The sequence below is a fragment of the Manis javanica genome, chromosome 17 (genome assembly GCF_040802235.1).
Source record: "Manis javanica isolate MJ-LG chromosome 17, MJ_LKY, whole genome shotgun sequence".
In the NCBI taxonomy this organism is placed as follows: Eukaryota; Metazoa; Chordata; class Mammalia; order Pholidota; family Manidae; genus Manis; species Manis javanica.
Window position 1 is genome coordinate 32,081,985 of NC_133172.1, and position 17,510 is coordinate 32,099,494.

General features: G+C 53.4%; 1 protein-coding gene across 11 annotated transcripts in view; it reads left to right on the top strand.

The window, feature by feature from the left end:
* ADCY7 (adenylate cyclase 7) overlaps positions 1-17,510 on the top strand; it is a 56,523-nt gene that overhangs the window by 1,271 nt on the left and 37,742 nt on the right. The window contains exon 1 of one of the 11 annotated variants that reach the window (XM_017676534.3): positions 11,047-11,190. The exons of 8 other annotated variants lie outside the window; for them this stretch is intronic. The gene's annotated coding sequence lies outside the window, so the exon portion shown is untranslated. Of the gene's footprint in view, positions 1-11,046; positions 11,191-12,333; positions 12,481-16,966; positions 17,064-17,510 lie in introns of those variants that run through there. 2 more of the 11 variants (XM_037001424.2, XM_037001427.2) reach the window with 2 other exon arrangements.

Below are 17,510 nucleotides of genomic sequence, written 5' to 3' on the forward strand. Positions count from 1 at the left end.
GGTGCCGGGCCGTCGAGCACCCAGACCCGCGGAACCGCCCCCGCCCTCCCGTCCACTCTTGCTCTTTCCCCTCGCCAGGTTTGGGGTGGGTCTTCTCAGTTGGCCGCTTCCTCGGGCGCTGTGGGGAGATGCTTCCCAGACTGTAGCCCAACCCCAGTTTCCGGGGGGCGAGACTGAGACCTGACAGGGACACAAGTCTGTGTGCACTTCGGACCGTCCGATGGAAGGCCTGTTGGCTTGCTGTGGTAGCGAGGGGCTGGTTCGTCAGGTTTCCGAGACTTGGACAAGGCAGGGGGGCTGCACAATAGTCTGTTTAAAGTAAAATTAGCTCAAGAGTAGGGGAGCAGGAATCCCTGCCAGTTAAGAGGCTGTGTGGATGGGAGAGTGTGCAAGGCACTGGCCCCTGACTTGGATCTCCTGAGGGGGGAAACCTCAAACCTAAACCTTTCACGTGAAGGAAATGGGCCAAGGTAGTAGCTGACCCTGGCTGGAGGTGAGATGCAGCAGCCTTTCTCAGTGTGGCTCAGAGTTGTTCTCTCCTGGGTCTCCTCCCTCAAAGGCCAGGAACTCATGTTCTTCCTGAGTTCCAGAGCCAAAGGTGGAGATGAGAGGTGGAGGGCCATTACTAGAAGCAGAGCCTTTAAGGTCAGGATTGCAGCTGTCTCTGGTGGTGGGGCTGTGTCTAGAGTGGTCCCATCTGGTCTGTCTTTGAAGGCTGTTTGCTCTTGGGCCTTTTATGAAGGAGGGCAGGGAGAGGTGGGAGTCCTCCAATTTTTGAAACCAGGTGGCTTACAGAGCCACTGCACAGCCCGTGTATTGTTTGATCCTGTGAGTTAGGGTGGGAAAGGTCAGCCCCATTTACAGGTGGGAAAGCTGAGGTCACCAAAGGTCTTGTGGCAAATTTGGCCTGGGGCTGGTACCAGGGCCTGTCCTCCTGGTCTTCCCGCCCTGTCTGGCATGGTTCTGGTGGAGTCCATTTGAGTATACATTGGGAGCTTGATGCCAACACAACAGGCAGAGTCCCAAGTGGTCAGGTTAAATGCCCCCAAGGGCAAAACATGTTGCCTGCCCATGCACCTACTACCTCTCCCTTTTCCTGTCCCTACCTCATACCTAGGGATGCTCTTTGCTCTCCTTCCTCTATAGCTGGGCACAAAGGGACGGCTGAAGTGGGGAAGTGGCTTATGTGGGCTCTATGGCTAACTCCACCCAGGGTGACCTGCCTCTACCCGGGCAGGAGGCAGAGAGACAAGTTAGGTGTGGTCCCTGCCCTCCTAAGTCCACTGGCCAGCAGGGGAGAAAAATGGTTGCACCTTGACCCCACACACCTCTGTAGAGAGAGGCTCACCCAGCCATTCTGTGCGCTGGGCACTGGAGAAGGACAAATGGGGAGGGGTCTTCATTGAGAGTTTGTTGATAGATAGTTTTCTTATTTATTCATGTTTTATGTGTTAAAATTGTTTACAGTGAGGAAGAAAAGCAAAACTATTTTTTTTGTTCTGGAAAAATCTTTAAGAGCAGCTCTTCTTCTGAAACTTGGAATTGGGTTGCAAGTGAAGTCAGAGGCTGACATCCCATTTTAACAGTGTCCAGTGGGAAGGTCCCAGGATTTTGAGATATTTCAGCACAAATCAGCCTCAAAACCTAACAAAATGGCCTGGAACAGAGACAGAATGACATCCTAATCTGTCTGATGCAGAGCTGTTTGTTGGCTAGGGGTCTGGGGTGTCTGTGGTTCATGGCCATGGCCGGTGGCTGGAGAGCTCTCTGAGGGGGGCTGGCTGGCGGGTGGATGGGAACCAGGAGAGACAGTGGCCCCTCACGGGAAGGGCACAGTGTTGGTGGCGGCCTCCAGGCCCTGAGCCACACCCATTTGGGAACCAAAGAGAGTGATTTTCTAAGCTGATGCTGCCTGGCCTGGGCTGGCATTGGGAGTAGGGGCTTCAAGCCCCAAGGGGAGTGGGCCGCATCCCTGTAGGTCCTCACAAAGAAGCTGTGTTTGGGGGATAAGCCCAGAGGCTCCTCCTCTTTATAATACCATGGGCTGTGTGACCCCTGAGTCCTCTCTGCTCTCTGCTGGGAGAACACCTTTCCCATCTCCCAGCCCTCGCTGTTGTTCCTCCCTCCTGTAAACTCCTCCTTCCAGTGCAACCCTGTCATATGGCTTAGAAAGTACTCAGTCCCCTCTTGGACAGCTGACCTCAGTCCCATTCAGCACTGGTGGTCTGTGGGTCACGGACATGGCCTGGGGGTCCTTCTGACTTTAGGCTTTGTTTCTGGGGTAGTTGCCTTCCTGTGCTTTTTGGACATGGGTATTTGAGCCTGGACTGTCATTTTAGGTGGGAGGAAAGAAAGGCAGAAAGAAAGGTACTCCTTCCAAGCCTCCACTGCTCTCTGTCCCTCTGCTTGTATAGAGGGTCTAAATGGGGCCCTGCAGGGTGGGGTGGTGGGCACTGGGCCAGGCCCTTGCCAGGTTTGGTTTGCTGGCAGCAGGAGGTGATGCCTTCAGTTAATGACCACCTGCTGAGTGAGGTGGCTGTAGGCAGCTTTCCTGATGTTTGCAGACAGCCACTGTTTTCAGTTTTGAACAACAAAGGCTATTATTTGCAAGCTGTTATACTTTAAAGACAAGAACAGAGGCTCTGGAAAGAAGCGCCCTGACTTGAGTCTCCCAGCTCCCCATTTCCTAGCTGTGTGACTTTGGGCAAGTGCTTCAACCTCTCTGAGCTTTAGTTTCTTATCTATAAAATGGGGACAATAAAAATATCTTGAAGGCAAAGTAACGATTCTGGATTAAAGGAGACCAAAGAGACATTACAACCAACATTTTTGGACAGCTGTTGATGAAACTGGGTATAGACTGTAGATGAAAGTACTGCACCAATATTAAATGACCTGATAACTATGTGGTTCCTTGTTCTTAGGAAATACGCACTGAAGTATTTAGGGATAGAAGGGCACAGTATGAGCAATCCACTATCAAATATTAAAGAGAAACAGATAAAGGTCAGGCAAAATGGTACAAATTAGCAGATCTGGATAAAAAATATAGGAGAGTTCATTGTACTTGTACCTTTTCTGAAAATTTAAAAGTATTTCAAAATACAAAGCTTGAAAAATGCTATCTAATGATATGAATGAAGTGAAGTTAATTCATTTTACTTAGTACAGTGCCTTGTGCTCAGTGACCATTAGCTGTTATTGTTATTGTTGCCTTTTTAAAAAAATTTTTAAATAAAAAAATTTTTTATTAAGGTATCGTTGATATACAATCTTATGAAGGTTTCACATGAGCAACATTGTGGTTACTGCATTCACCCATATTATGAAGTCCCCACCACCACCCCATAGCAATGTCCATCAGCATTGTTACTGTTGCTTTTTATTATCATTAGTATGGGAAAGTGTGTCTTTCTCATTGTCAAAGTAATGTGTTATTTTACAAATGCCACAGCTGAAGGCCAGAGAGGTTAAGTGGTTTGCTCAGGGCCACACAGCAGTGAGTCCAGAGCACTGATAGAACTACTTAAAATTTATTTTGGTGTAGTGGCCAGTGTCTGAAACCATGAGATTTTATGTAAAAACCCAGATTTCTAGTTTCCCTTGCTAACTCAGAAGGCCTGCAACACTGACCACATTCCTTAGTGGCAGCTACTGGCTGAAGCTTGGCAGCAGCTCTTCTTTACACAGGGCTGGGGCCTTGAGTTTGCCCCAGACCCCACCCAGCCAGCCAGCCTCACTTGTTAATGCCTCATCTGGCCTCTGGGGGCTATGAGTTTGCAGTCTGGGGCAAGTGCCATTGTACACCTGATCCTAGGGGGCCAGCCCCCACATGTTCCTCCCTTCCTGCATGATGCCCCCTTCAGTTTCTCCCTTCCCCCTACCTCTCCTCCATCCAGAGGGTACTGCATTGCACTTCCTTTACTCAGTCTGTACTTGAGCACCTACCCTGTGTGTGGGGAGAGGCTTGGGGGGACTCCAGGTGAGGAGGATTAGGAATCTGAAGCTTTGTGGCTGCAGCCTGCTGAGTACTATCATATTCTAGCCCAACCTCAATCCCACCTGCAGTTCTAAGCGGTGAGCTGACTCTTCAGGAGGGGTGCAAGATGCTTTGCTGACCGCTCCATGAGGAAAACGTAAGAGGAGCCCACAGAGGGTACCTGGGCTTCAGATTTCATGTTGGTTTGGTGTGTACAGCTGTGTAGTCATTTCTTCTCTCGAGCCTCAGTTCTTCCTCTGTGAAATGTGGATATATTGCTTTTCTTGGAGGGTGAGTAGGAGTGGAGGGACTGGCATGTCAGCCTTGAGCAGAGTGGAGCTCTGCATATGTGACCATAAGGATTTATTTCATCCCAGTGTTGTGCCTCTGATGCCCCTGATTCCCCACCAGCCTGGTTCCAGGGTCAGCAGGTGCTGAAGAGGCAAAGGAATGAGCAAAGGCCGGGAATGGCGTGCTTGTCCACAGGGGATGGTGGCAGGGGCCCAGGCTGGGCAGGCGTTGTTTACATGTCTTTGTAGGTGTGCCAGATAGTCCCCTTCTCACAGAAGAGGGGACAGGCTTCGTGAAGATGGTGGGAGAAGCTCATTCAGTGGGTTTGGTATATGATGGATGGGGAAACTGAGGCCTTTAGAAGTTCCACAGCCAGGCAGCTTCTGCCTCCTGGGCAAAGGCTCTGAGCTCCATTCCTGAGGGGAGGAGAAAGTCAGCTCATTTCTTATTTTTAAAAGGCTTTTATAATGTTACAATGTTTTATAATTTTATAATGTTAACTATAGAAATGATTCAGATTTATTATTGAAGAATTAGAAAAACCTGAGCAATAATATGTGGGGAAAACCCAGAATCTGTACTCTTTGAAGTATCCTGTTAACACTGGTGTATAGCCTTCCAGACGACTTCTACGTTTTTTTGATACTGAATAAGAAAAAAAGATGAGCATCTCAACTTTTCTTATTGTCGTCTAAGGGAAGTTCCGTCTGTCCAGCGTGACCCTGGGCTTTGCGAGTGGAGTTGTTGGGGTTCTCAGACAGACATCACCCAGCAGTTGGTACACGGGGAACTCTAGTTGATTTTCTCTGTCCCTTATCATTGGACATTTAGGTTGTTCCCAGTATTTTTGCTGTTAGAGCATTGCAGTAAAGAGCCGGTAGGGAAGTCTTTGTATACACTGGGGATTCTTTCTGTAGGGTAAATTAAGATGGGTCCATCTCCCATCTTTGTGCCCCCTGCCGTCTGGATGCAGATTTGAGGTCGGCTGCATCTGGGGTGTGGAGGTTCCCAGCACCCAGGTCCCTCCCTCTGCATCCCTGGTAAACTGCTTTGCAGTCAGAGGATGAGCTGGGGAGGGGCTCCACCAGGAGGGCTTTGCCAGGAAAGGGGTTAAGATGCCGCCAGCCAGGCTGGTCCTGAAGCCTTCAAGCTCCTGGGGGAAGGTGGGTGGAGGAGGAGGCAGACTGTGCTCCATGCTGTGGGCAATGGCAAAGCCTGGGACTCCATGGCCTCCCAGGCTTCCTGCGAGGGGCCTGCCCCATGTTCAGGTTGAGCCCACATCCTGCCTGGTTTGTGGTGGTAATGGTGGGGGCTTGGGGGAGCTCTCTCCACCCACAGTCCCTTTTCCAGCAGGCAGTAGGGCTGAGGCTGGTTCTGCTATTTCTGCCTCTGAGACCCTGGGCGAGTCACCTTCCCTCTCACAGCCTCTCATTCCTACAGGAAAGGGCTTAAAATGACCCTTCATGGTGAGACTCAAATGAGACAACAGATGCCAGAGCAGAGCTCTTACAGTGACAGTGTTTCAACATTTCACTGTGGAAAAATTAAACATATACAAAGGAAAACATTAGCATGGCCACCCGCACATTCCCATCCGTCAGCCGCCAGTTTCCACCTCCTGGCCAACCTGCAGTCCTCTCTGCTCCCACACACTTTTCCCCTCCAGACCACCTGTCACTTCATCTGTAAAAATTATATATTCCTGCAAGATAAGAACTAAAAAAAAAAAAAAAACACAGCCTAGAATATTATTACCACACCTACAAATTAGCAACATTCTTTGAGTTGTTAATTTATCCATTCAGTCTTGATTGTTCATACACATCAAAAATATATTTTACTTCATTTTTAAAAATTAGGATCCAACTGAGTTATACATAATGAGACTGCTTGATATATTTCTTAACTCTTTTTTCATTTGTAGGGTTGATATTCATTCATTCTCTTGTGCCATGTATTTTTTTTTTTTGAAGGTGAGTCCATTCTCCTGTAGCAGAGCTTCCTGTGATATGAAATGTGTTCTTCATCCCCTCAGCTTCCTGTGCATTGGGAGTTGTATCTGGAGGTTTGATCTAACTCGGTTTTTATTTGTTCCACACAAGGGCACATTGGAGACAGGGTTGCAAACTTCTGGGAGGCTTGCTTGGATTGCTCGCATCTCTTTTTGTCATGCTGGCGGCCGCTGATGTTCAGTACCTTTAAGATAGTAATATGTTTAATTGTCATAAAAACCTTCCCTTTTTACCTCGTCACAAGTGGTGCTGAATTTGGCACTGTGGGAGAACTTACAGTCACAGGCCCTTGTTCTTCCTTATTCCTGCTTCTTCTTCAAGGTAGTTGCTTTTACCTGTTCTCTTTTAATTACATAGGTAGTGTATTTTCATTAGAGAAATTTGGAAATCAGACATAAACAAGACAGACAAATATGAAATTAAAAGAGTGCTAAATCCTGTCACCTGGTGATAACTCCTAAGATCTGGAGTACATTCTTCTAGACTTATTTGTATAGAAAAAAGTAAATGCACACCGGTGATACTGGTTAATGAAGCCGAGAGAGTACCCCACGTGGAGCTCTCTGTGGGCTGCCGTTTACACATTGGGACGTCTCATCCCCTTCCCAGGATCTGCAGGCAGGGGTGTGGCCTTCCTCCCTGATTCTCAGTAGTTCATACTGGACTGGATGTGGGAAAGGACAGGCGGCCACTGGCGTTACCCAGCTGCCAAGTTTTTCAAAGGAAATAGCGCCTTTTGGTTGGCAGGCAGTTGCTTTCACATCTGTTCTTTTAGGATTCTCTGCTGTTACTCAACACACTGTGACCCTGGCTGGCTCTTCCCTTCTCCAAAGCCCTGTCACCCAGGCCTGGCAGAGGCTGGGGCCATAGGGGTCATGGAAGCCAGCCCTCTGCCCTCCTACAGGCTGTACCACTAGCAGTGTAGGATTGTTCATCTTCCCTTGTTCCACAATTAGAATTGGAACAAGTGACAGCTATTTAGGTTTCTGCATAGGAAGGGCAGTGACTAAGGGGAGTGAGTTTGATAACAAAGATGCTGTTTACTTAGCACATGTGTTTATTTGGAGGGGCTTTGAGGCTCACTCCCAAGGCACCCCATCGGGCCGCCCCTGATTAGTAGGAGTCAGAAGGCCCTGGTTCCGTCCTATAACTTGTAACTGGTTATATGACCTCTGAAAACCCGGTTTCCTGTCCGTTAAGTGAAGTAAGCCAGAGCATCTGCTTATGTGCCCAGGCTGGGAAGGAAAGGATCCCAGCCCATCCTGAGTCCACAGCCGAGAAGAGATGTAGGCAGAGGAGCTGGAGGTGAGTCGATGCTTTGGAATGCACTCCCTTTCCGCCAGTGTGAAAAGTCAATCTTGGAGGCGGGAGAGTGACAGGACCACAAGGCTGTGCCTGCCTCAGCAAGGCCCTCTGTGCAGGGGTCTCACTTCAGCCCTCCTGGCCCATAGTGTAGAAGAGTTGGGGGGCCAGGATGAGGACAACCGGCAGACCCAGGGCGAGTACTGAGCCAGCCTGCCCTGTCCTCCCAGGCAGGTGGGTGTGAGGGATACTCATGCTGCTGGCTACACAGAATGGGTTCTGTATTTCTGCTCTGTGCTCTTGTTGGGAGAACCTAGGTGCAGATCAGTTTGGCAGAAACATCATTAGGGCCTCCTGAGTGCCTGGTTCTGGGGAGAGGTATGTCTGATGGAGGAGAAGAGGTAGCCCTTACTCACTCTGAGCAGCCCCAGGTGCTGCAGCCAGAGTGAGTCGGTCTCGTCCTGACTAGTCTAGTCACTTCCAAGGTGGCTCCGTCACATGGATGGCAAGTCGGTGCCGGCTGAGGGCAGGAGGCGTCTGCTCCTTGCCGCAGGGCTGCCTGGGTGTCCTCACCACATGGTGGCTGGCTTCCCCAGAGCCAGTGATCCAAGGGGGAGCGAGGTGGAAACCATGATGTCTTTTCTGACCTGAGAGGTCACACATTATGATTTCGACACTATTTTGTTGGTCATGCAGATAGTAGAAGAGGGGACTGTGAAGGGTGTGCGCACCAGGAGGCAGGAGTTGTTGGAGCCATCTTGGAGGCTGACTGCCACAGTGGCAGAGACGGCCCCAGCAGCTCCTAGCTCACATCCTTCCAGCCTAGTGAAATGAGGCACCTTTTTTCCCACAGTTCCCTTCCTCAGAAGGTTGGTTCTCCATAGGACTGGGGTTGTTACCAGAGTGGAAATGGATGCTACCATTGGAGGGTAACACTGTATATTCTCCCTTGAGAGGCTTGTGTCACTGTGACCTGGGAGAGGAAATGATGGGACATCAGGGAAGGCTTCCTGGAAGAGGTGGTATTTGTACATGTCTCGGCAGGATGGGTAGCATCTGAGCCAAGGCATGGAGAGTGAGGGCTTTTGGCCAGGGCAGGCATGCAGTAGAGCCAGGAACTGAGAGAGCACCCTCTGAATGGCCTCCCATGGCCTCCAGCTTTAATTGAACACCTACTATACATGTTATTGAGGACCTATACACGTTTCTCACCCCTGCCTCCTGAGGAGTTGGATGATAGCTTCTTGACTTTATGGATGGGCTCCCCGGTCTGCCAAGGCCATGTAACTTGGCCAAGGCTACTCTGTGTGGCTCTGCCAGAGATCCCAAGCCTCTCCCCCCATCAGTGGACAAAGTGCTGGGTTGGGGCGAGTTGCCAGCCCGATTGCTTAGACTGCTCTCCAGTCTCCTCTGGGGGTGTGGTGAGCCCCCCTAACTTCTGGGGAAAGAGATGAGGCGACTGTAGTATAGATGCTTGTTTCGCTGCTCACACCCCCTCCCAGAAACCTACCTGGAGCTCCAAAAGCCCTGGGGTGCTGTAGGGTTTCTCCTGAGGGGGAAGGGCTGGGCATCTGGGTTTGTCAAAAGGGGCTGAGCTGTTCACTCAGCGCTGTTTGTCCCTTGGCCCACTGACAGCCCTGTCTGCTTGTTTTTGCTGTAGTTGGATTCCTTCTTGCCCACTATTTCACAGTCTTCCTCTTTCTAGGCCTATGGCTCCTGTAGACCAGTCAGGGCTTGTCCAGGCCATCTCCTTGGCCTGGGCCACCCCGTCTTGGCCCTGCTCCTTCAGGGAGGCCTCAGACCTTCCCCAGGTGGATGGGGTCTCTCCCCACAGCTGTGGAACCAGGTATCTCACCTTTGTGGATGCTTCTCCCAGGTTTTTGTGCTATGCTGTTGGTGGGCACATCTTAACCTGGGAGCTTGCCTGACAGGGGCTGTTTCCAAGTCACAGTTGTGTCCCCAGCAACAGCATGGGGTCCTACCCCTGGGGAGGAGGGATGGTATTGCTGAGTGGGACAGGAAAGTGTCAGGGCTGTGCTCTGTGCCCTGGCACCTTGAGTGAGCAGAGAACAGTCTTCTCTGTCTGGTGCTGAGGAAGCCCAAGGTTGCCCCTCCTTTGTGGGGGAATTTGTTCAGCAGGTTTGGGAACATTGAGTGCCAGGGCTTCAAGATCTCAGGATACCGCACTGAGGAGGGTGTAGTAGAATTTGGAGCAGTCTGTCCCCAGAGAAGCCATTCTTTGTCTCTAGGGAGGGTCACGGGGTGAATGATTGAGAGCAGAGACTGTAGAGTCAAGACCTGAGTTTGAATCCTGTTTCTGCCTTTTCTTAGCTGTGTGTACTTGGGCTAGTGAGTGGCCTCTCTGAGCCTCTTCCATAGAAGAAGGATAAAAACAGGGCCTTCCTCATGGGGCTGTAGGGGGATTACATGAAGTGGTCCATGATGCCAGCACACAGTCAATGTCTAAATGCTGATCATAGGGCCCATCAGTCTGTGTGCAGATGTCCTTCTGGGACCTTTGACTGGTGGGAGATGTGGGGTGTCAAGCACCCACTGGCTGGGACTGGGGATGTGGTGGGTCAGCAGGGAACAGTCTGACCACCGCCTTCTGTGAGGAAAGAGCTGGAAGGGAGGGCATGAGTGTCAGCCGGGAAAATCAGGCTCTATTTTCTACCTTGTTACCAAGCAAGGTTTTACTGTCAGGATGAAAGGAAGAAAATGATCCCAGGACCCCATATCACATGTGCAGAGGGCTCCCTCAGGAACTCTCTCCACTGTCTTGGGAGGTATTCCTGCTTGCCAGCCTTCCTAGTCTGCTTCCTTGCCAACTAGAACCCCATGATCCCAGTGGGGAAACTGGCCTGGCAAAGCAGAAGGGGATCTGGGGTTTGATTCCTGGCCTCTGGGGCCCAGGAATGCTGGGTTCTCTGGGGGCTTGGGCTGTTTGGAATAGGAGCTCTAGGCATGCGCTTTGGCCTGGTCCTGTCATGGAGGCAGCTGGGAAGGCAGCAGCTGGACTGGAGAACTTTGACCTCTCAGACCATCCCCCTCAAAGACAGATAAAGCATCCTCACTGCATGGGGAAACTGAGGCTCAGGGCCAGTCTGTGAGTGGCAGAGCCAGGATGAGGTTCCATGCCAGGCTGCTCTTGCCTCTAATTGCTCATTAAGGATGCATTTACTCCTTGCCTCCAGAGGTCTTCTCTGGCTTCTAATGGAGGTTTTTGGTGCTTGCTTTATTTTTACTTTTTGAGAATTGTTCCATCTTAAAGCTTCCTATTTCTGTGAAGTCATTGGAGCCAGGAACCTGGCCTGACGGCTGCCCCCATTCCTGTTGAGGGCTCTGCTGCAGCTGGGAGAGGGGACCCCCCTACACCCCGGAGGCGCTGAGCTGAGGCTTCAGCGTTTAGCCTTTGTGCTGCTGCCTCCCCGGAGCAGGAAGTTGTGGGTCCCAGATGTGACTCACTCTCATTAGGTAGCCGGTGGAAGGCGCCTCCACATGTGTGAGCCTGGACTCTGGCTGAGGAGGGGGCAGGCGAGGGCCGGACAACCCCCAAGCTGGCTCAGAACCTGGCCTGGCTGCCAAGAGGCCCTGGAGGAAAGCCAGGTAAAGCGAGCTGTGGGGATGGGGCTCCGTGTGTCCTGGTGGCCTGGGCCTGAGGGGAGCTCTGGGCAGGCCCCCACCAGGGGGACCTGGCCTGGGAGTAGATGGACGGGATCTGGACTGCAGGTGGGGAGTCTCTGGAGCCTCCTGGGCAGAAAGCTGGGTGGAGCAGTTCCTGGACAAAGGACCAGAGACACCTGTCACTGGCGTTACCCAGCCTGACAGGAAGGAGCCATTACTGTGGCAGTGCCCACGTGGCTTGTTCTGTCAGTATTCTACAAACCACAGACGTATATGTTCTCACTTCTTTGCAAGATTGTGATTTTACATTTACAAGTAAACTGTTTTTTTCTCAGTGACAGTATTATGAAGGGAAGGGCAATTGAACTTATTTTGTTAGATTTAAAGACATAAACAAAGGAAAGCCCTGAAAGTGATACATGACCAAGGGACAGAGAACCAAGATGCCTCAAGATAATGGAGTAGTCTCCCTTTCCCTTCCAACCCCAGGCCCCGGGGACCATGTGGACCATCAGGGGCGGGTCCTTCTGGGTCTTCCTGCATGCTCAAACACATGTACCCAGACACAGGGAGAAGCAGGGGCCTCGTTTCCGCGTCACCACATGGGGTTCAGGACAGCTGGCATTGGGCACTTCCTCCCAGGCCAGCCCTTGGGGGAGAGGGTAGGGGGGAGTGAGTAGAGCAGAGGGCTGGTCCTCCCAGGGACAGGGACCCTGGTCTCACGGCCTGGAGGGGTGGCCAGAGTCCTGGCCGGCCCTGCCTGTTAGGCTGTGTGACTGTGGGCCATTGGCCACAGATGTGTGGGTGGACGATGTGGGTGGTTAGAGCAGCCTTTCTCACAGTGGGGAGTCCTGCCCCACTGGGGGACCCTTGGGTGGTTTTAGCCCATATGTGGAAGAACATGTTTAAAATTGTTAGGCATTTATTTTAATATGTTTCAGAAAAATGATCTGTAAATAGGATCTTTAATCTGTGATTTCATGAATGTATTTTTGCCTTAGACAAGGCTAAAGATACTGAAATGAAAAGTGAGCAGTCTTAAGAGGAAGTGCCCAGTGATTGGCCCTGCCAGAAGGGCAGGCGTCTCTGAGGGTGACAGTGCGGGAAGTTGTCCTCTGAGCGCCTTGCAGTGCTTCAGTGCTGACCAGGCTGCTGGTTCCCACCTCCAGACAGGCCCTGGGCTTTCTGGGGTTTTCCTGTGGCTCCTGGTGTGAGGTGTGGAGGTGGGCAGGCTCACAGATCATTCTGGATTCTCAGTCTTCAGAAGGGAAGGTGCCAACTTTATGGGGGAAGAATATCCTGTGGTATTTTATTGACAAGAAATGGCTGTTTGCTGGCAGCCATAGTCTGGTGGTGGGGACGAGAGAGGGTCTTGCAAGGCCTCTTTGCTGGGAGTGGGGCTGGGAAGAGGGAGTCTTCCTGTGGGCGGTGAGAAGTGGGATGGGGCGGATGGAGCCTCCAAACAAGCAAGCCAAGGTGCTTTTCAAGAGGAGATGCAGGTCTGACTTGACTCACTTTGGGGACATTCATCCCCCGTCGAGTTTGTAGTGACAGGCTTAACCAATTTCCGGCCTCCTCCCCAGTGCCCCTACCTTTCAGTTTACAGAAAGGACAGATGCCCAGCAAGGCACCTCCTTGAGCAGGGTCACACAGTGAGCGGGTCCCGGGGGTGTCCAGTCACACATGGTATGTCATGGAGAACTGCCAATTTGGGGACCCTGTGCCTTGTCTCTGGAGAGACTTAGTGGGGCAGAGCTGGACAGGGGCTCTGGGGGGCTTTGGAGGGTCAATGGGGGTGGTCCTCAGTGGTGGAATGAGGAACAGGTTCCTTGAGGGAGCCCTGCACCTGGGCCTGGCCTGACATTGGGGCTGCACCCACTGAGGGGTGGCTGGGGCAGAGTCAGGGCTTCACCCCAGCTGGACCCTGTGTTCTGGAACATGTGCTGGAGTCCTGCCTGAGCTGGGAGGTAGATGACCCAGCCCTTGGGTTCTCTGTGGCTTGCCCTCCTGCTACTACCAGGGAACAGCAGAAGGTGGTGGTGGCCCGTGCCCAGTGCTGTCCCGTACTTCCCTCCTCCTGCCCAGGAGGAAGGAGGTGTGGGGCACATTCACATGGGCTGAGGGCAATTTTCCAGATCCCATTGTTCAGGTGGAGGGTAATGCTTAACCCAGCTGGGAAAGTTCCAGGGCCTCTGAGGGAGCAAGTGGAGTGGGTCACACTGGGTACCTGAACCAAGTGGCCAGTTCTAGCTGCTGTGGGACTGACTGGGTCTTGGGGATGGGAGGGAATGCTGATGGTGGCCCTTCCAGGTGTTCACTGTGTGAAAAAAGACCTATGTAGCCAAGGGCTGGAGTTAGCTTGGTGTAGTGAATGAGACCGCTGTGGCATCTGAATACCAGACGGAGAAGCGTCTGTAGGGCGTCAGGTCCAGTCCTCTACCACCATGCAGAGTCAGGTGACACTCTGGTGGCCTGTGTTCAGGCCCCACTCTGCCTCCTTCCAGTGTGTGAGATGAGTAAAGGATTGGCCCAGTTTTTTGCATCTGTAAAATGGGCTGCTTGTGGTTACAGGATTAAACAACAAGGGGACACCCAGACTGTTCCTGGCACAGCGGAGCCACTGCTCAAGTGGAGGTGTTTGTCATTATTGCTGTCATATAGCTGTGTTTGGGGCTCTCCTCTGCATTCTGCTGCCTTGGTTGGGAAGGTGGACATCCCATAGAAAAACCTGGGAGATGAGGGTGGGCAGGGCCAGGCAAGGGGCCCCCCTGGTAGCCTGCAGCCCTGGGGCTAATTGCTATTGCCCCCTTCCTCGGTTTCCTGTCTGTGGAGTGGCAGTGCCCATGCAGGTTGCTGGAAGACTTAAATATGTGAAGAGCACTTCCCAGCTGTCTGAGATCAGTAAGCTCAGGCCTAGAGGTCCGCTGGTAGTGGCTGGAGCTCTCCAACCTATGTGTGGGGACTCCTGCCCCCCTTGCCCTCTGCCTGGTGGCCCTTTGGCTCTGCCTTCACCCAAAACCTGGCTTACAGAGTCTCCATTTACCCACTTGGCCTCCTCACCCTTTCCGCCCAAGGAGGGTCGCATGGTGCCCACCCAGTAGCCATTGACATTTGGCTTGACCTGCTTATGGACTTTACAGCTGGCCACATCACGGCTGGGGCATTGCCCAGTCCTGGGCACAGACCTGCTGCACCTTCGATTCCCTGGTCTCCCCCTTTCCATTGCCCCTGCCCTTGCCCTGGAGGTCTCTAGGGGGTGGGGTGGGGTGGGGCCAGAGGTGGGCAGAGTTCCTCTTTGGTGACCCTCCTGTCTCTGGCACGGGGATTGTGGTCAGTTTCTCTGTCTGGGGTCATGCTTGAACCCCTCTCCTGGCTGCTGGGGTGCTCCTGGTCCTGGCTGCCTCTCCCCCTCAGCCCTGCCTTGTAGGGCCCCTATGTGCCCTGAGCCGGCCTCCAACCTGGTCAGTAGTCTGGCTTATCTTGGCTGTCTGTCTGCCCCTGCGGTCCTCTCTGCTGAGGTGCTTCTCCTCCCTGCACCCTCTCCTGGCTTGTGTTACCATGTGAGGGCTCTTCAGGGTTCTTCCAGCCCCCAAGTCCGTCCCCTTGGCAGCTTCCCCTCCTTGGCTCCATGTGGAGCCTCCCCCTCACTGGCATCCGTGGGGGGAACACCAGGAGCATTCTTTCCCCTTCCTCCCTGAAGGCCTGTCCCACGTGAACCATCGGAATGAATTACTCCACGACTGTGCCCGAGGGAAAAGCAAATCGAGGACTTGGTTGCAGGTGCCCCAGGACTCTGCATGTTCCTGGCCCCTGAGGACCACCTCCTCCATCCCTCCTAGGCCAGGCTGGAGGTGATGGGCGGAGCGCTCCGGCCCCAGGGAGGAGGCTCGGGTCTGCCTGCGGCACGGCAGGCTTGGCTTGTGGGGAACAGTAGGCCCTCGGGGTGCTTGTAGTGGTGGTGCCGCCACTGAGCTCTTGGGACGCAGAGAAACCTGATGAGGGCAACTTTGTCAGGATCCAGGCCCTTCTCGCTGCCTCGGGAGCATTTCCTGGCTGTTGGAAGTGCCTCAGTCTCACTCCCTTGGGTGCAGCCGGTTCCTGGTGTTGCTGGCTGAGCAGGGGGTGGCCCAGAATCCTAGGGCACAGCCCCTCTGCACAGATGGGGAAACTGAGGCCCAGAGAACACCCCAGCCTTGGGGCTAGTGTGCATTTTCCTGTTTGGAGCTGTGTTGGAGGCACGTTTGGGATCTCACTCACTGGGGGTGTGGATTAGGGGCCAGCTTCAGTCTCTGCATCTCTACAGGAGCCACGGCTGACTCCGCCTCCTGCGCATTTCCCTGGGTGTGGCCCAGGGGCCTCCAGGTCTTCTGTCCCTGCTCCTGGCCTCCTCCACTTGTCTCCCTTGGGCCCCATGTGGCTCAGGGAGGAGGAGCCCCTTGAAGTTTGCTGGAGGTGGTACTTTAATGGGGAACCGGAGCTAGTGGGGAGGCAGCCTCTTTTGAATCACCCAGACTTCCTGGAGCCACTGCTCAGGTCCCCTGGGGAGGGGTACATTAGTGCCCAGCAGGGCCTGGGGCAGGGGCCAGCACTTCTGCATCCTTTTGTTGTGCGGGTGGGGGGGAAGGCAAGAGAACTGCCTTCTGGGGGCCCACAGGAAGTCAGACTGAGACCCTTGGGTCCTGAAGTGTGTTCCCCAGTGCCTGTTGATGTCAAGTTTTTCAGGCTGCCCACCCCTTGTGTTTGGAACCGGTTGAAGTGACCCCATGGGATGGTACTCCCTGTGTGCCAGCCTCTGTAAGGCCTGAGCATTCCCTAGCATCACCAGCCCATTCTGTGTGAGGAAACAGAGGCCCAGAGTGGTTAATTAACATGTCCATGGTCACACAGCCCCTTGGGTGTTACACGTTGGGTCTCATAGCCTGTTTGCTCAACCACTAGGCTTTTCTGCCTTCCTACCTGCCTGGCCTGAGGCTGTACCCTTGCCCATCAGGCATTTCTTGTTCTCATGTGGCTCATTTATTACACATCCTGCCGACCCCCAACAGTAGTTCCACAAGGGACCCTGTGTGTGTCTTGCCCATTGTGGCCTCTGCACCTTGGCTGGTGTCTGGCGAGGGCAGGCACCCCTGAGCCCTGCTGGAGGGGCAGGGCCCCCAAGCTGGGGCCTGTTTCCCTGTGGTTGAAACAGCACGGTAAGGTTGGCACCCTTCCATGTGCAGAGTTTCTGGATTTAGGAGGTGCTTTATAGCCATGAAGTCATTTCACTGCCAGAATAGGCTGATGAGCGGGGGAACATTTGCATCTCCACTGCTCAGGTGAGAGACGGAAGCCTGAGAGGCAGGTGACTGCCAGAGCTCATGCGGATGGAACCGGGGACACCAGATTGGGGCCTAGCCCCTGACTGCCAGTTCAGTGTGGGCTGCGTTTGACTCAGCCATTGGAGTTTAAGGTTCGAGTGTCCCCAACATGACAGGAAGTGTTGGATTCTGAAAGCTGGGCAGTGTGTGGCCAGATGTTAGCCCTGAGGGAGGCGCCATGTAGCCAGGCAGTGACAGGCCATGTCCTCTGTGCTTCCACGGGAAGGGCAGGCACAGGAGAAAGCCAGGCAGGCCCTGAATTCACATTAGGAGGAGATTGGGCAGCCCTCCTGGAGGAGGTGGCAGCTGAGCCTGGCTCTAAAGGGTGGGCAGGAGTTTGCCAGGCAGAGGGAGTTTATGGGTGGGGAGGTAGATAGTGCTTTGAGGCTGTGGATCCTGGAGACGAAAGGGTGGAGCTTGTTTGGGGAACCAAAATCAGTCAAATCACGCAGCCATGGAGAAGGCCTCAGGAAGGCCTGCAGGAGTATTTGGCCGGCGGTGAGCAGGACCGGGCTTGGTGTTCTTGGGGTCCCAGACAGGCTCAGAGAGCCCTGGTGGACTGTGCCAAGAGGAGGCTTGGGTTGGGGAGGCATGGGGCTGCTGTGGACCGAGGCCCATCACAGGGGCTCCCTTGTGCATGGCCGGAGCCTGGCTCCGGAAGGCAAGATTGTTGAAGGAAGGCCTGAGTGACCAGAAGTAGGGGGCTTGGCTCCAGGGGCAGTGTGGGAAGGACCTCCTGAGCCCCTGTTTGGGTGTGGCTCCAGAAGCCAGGCTGTGGTTGTGGTCGGGGAAGGTGGGCTGGGGCCGCTTTTCCTGCAGAAGGGCTCTTGGCGGGTGTCACCAGGCAGCCACCTGTCCCTCACATGTCCCCTTTGCCTTGCTCAGGTTGTCAGGGAGCTCTGGGGCTGTGGGTGTGAGCACGAGCGCCTTGAGTTAGGACCGAGG